Genomic DNA, 2223 nt, shown 5'->3' with positions numbered 1-2223 from the left:
CTACTAGTTACTGCAAAAAGTAATATTATTACAGTAACTAGTTACAGCCCAACACTGATGGTAACAAATTAACTATAGTTTTGCTACACTAACCATAACCATGGTATTTTAGTTAAACTGTTGTTATACAAATTGTAATCAATATGCAAAAAATTTTTAAAATAATAATGGTTACTTCACTTTTATTATAATAAAGCCATTGTTATTTTCGAAAGGGAAGTTACTGTTATGTGCACACTTGACTACACATTCAAATATAGGCTATCACAAATTCATTGATAATGGTCCTTAATGATCCTTGAGGCTTTGCTTTGAGTGTTTTGCCAGATTATTTTGCATACACTGTAAAAAAATTACCATGAATTTAACTGTAAAAGACTGTAAAAATGCTACAGTAAAAACCTGTTAAATGGTTAACCGTAAATTCCCCTACTATATACGGTGAAAAACTGTATTGGACATTACATGTATTGGACATTAATTTTACGATAGTATACCGTTTTTGGAAGTGAAAAAAGGAATTGATGGTTTTTTGGTTGAAATAACTGTTTCTTCTTAGTTTTTTCTAATTAGTTTTGTATATTAGGGTTGTGTGTTACACCTAATGTACAAAACAGATTTCAGTACTTCAATAGGTTGTTATATTAACATCATATCAGTTTATGAAATTACGGTATTTAACTGTAAATTTAAGTTAAAACCATAAATCCTAAAACGTTGCTACCATATTTTTTACGGTAAAATTCCGGCAACCACAGCTGCCGTTTTTTTACCGTAAATTTTACGGAATTTTTTTTACAGTGTACATTTCACTCACGTGATATGAAAATAACAAACACGATAAACATGGTAGATGAATGAAGTCGATTTTTGTAACAAAACACAAATATAAGTGGGATTTCTGATAAATTATACATAACACTTAATTCTGTAGGGATTTTTGGTCTTGAATGACACAAGAATTGATAGCATTCATTGTAACAAAAGATCATTTATTTCTTGATGTACAAGTTCAAAGTATTGCCATCAATATACACTAAATATTTTAACCATACTTTCTTCTTTATGTGTGCGTGTGTAAATCTGTTTTTAGTCGTAACTAAATTTACTTTCACACGTTTATGAGAGCAAACATGAATAAAGATGGAGTAATTGCCTCTGAACATTATTTTGAGTAACTTAATAAAGACGAGTAAATGAAGTATTTGAATACTATCTATGGTAGAAGAATCAAGAATTAAACTCGTGCAGGAAACACTTGGGTGTTACTTAGGTAGACAGACATATAAGTACAGACATTCTTTTAAAAAAAGTGCAATCGGAATATTTCTCTGGAGCTATGATTCCACCTTTGAACTTGTGACTACCATAAATACTAATTAAATTTTCTGACTTTGGTTGATTTCAAACAGTTTGATACTTTTATTCATTATAATATCTGTTGGCCAAAACAATGCTTTGTTATTTTAGTATGTTAATTTTTGATAAATTTAGAGCATTATTTAGAGCAACTTTAAAGCTAAATGAACCCTGACAGTGGGAATTATATTCTTATATACCAGGAAAGATTTGGGTAGACAGATAGATAAGAGTGAGGAAGTCTGAGACCAGGGGAATACAGTGTGAAATTTTGTCAAAAGGAAAATTTCTTGCCGAGTTACGTCAAGGACAGAACACGGTCACTGACTATTCTATCGAGTTCCGCACATTGGCGGCAGAATGTGGGTGGAATGCAGAGGCACAGTGGGACATGTTTCGGTTTGGACTTTCTGAGAGAATTAAGGATGAGATAGATTCATCAGAATTACCGTCCGGGGTGGATGAACTCATAGCCCTAGCCATTCGGGTGGACACCCGGTTGCGGAGGCGGGATCAACGACAACTCCGAGAACCGCCGTTCGCTTCACAGACTCAATTACCTTCACTCACTAATAAGACTGTTTCCTCTCTTCCGGAGTCCGAGCCCATGCAGGTGGGAAGGTTCCGACTCTCCCAACAGGAGAGGCAGAGACGTAGGAGAGAGGGAGTGTGTATGTACTGTGGCGGCCCCGGACACATCGCAGCACGGTGTCCAGTAAAAGACAACGCCCGTCAGTAGGTAGGAGGTTACTGACGGGCGCCACTAAGGGACACAAATCCGCTGGTTCAAGCACTCCTCTTTCTGTCAGGCTGGTAATTCGGTCCGTTAACCATGACTGTGAGGCTTTATTGGACTCTGGAGCT

Source organism: Sinocyclocheilus grahami, unplaced genomic scaffold (assembly GCF_001515645.1).
Source record: "Sinocyclocheilus grahami isolate Dianchi unplaced genomic scaffold, SAMN03320097.WGS_v1.1 scaffold994.1, whole genome shotgun sequence".
In the NCBI taxonomy this organism is placed as follows: domain Eukaryota; kingdom Metazoa; phylum Chordata; class Actinopteri; order Cypriniformes; family Cyprinidae; genus Sinocyclocheilus; species Sinocyclocheilus grahami.
Note: the sequence above shows the minus strand (reverse complement) of the source record.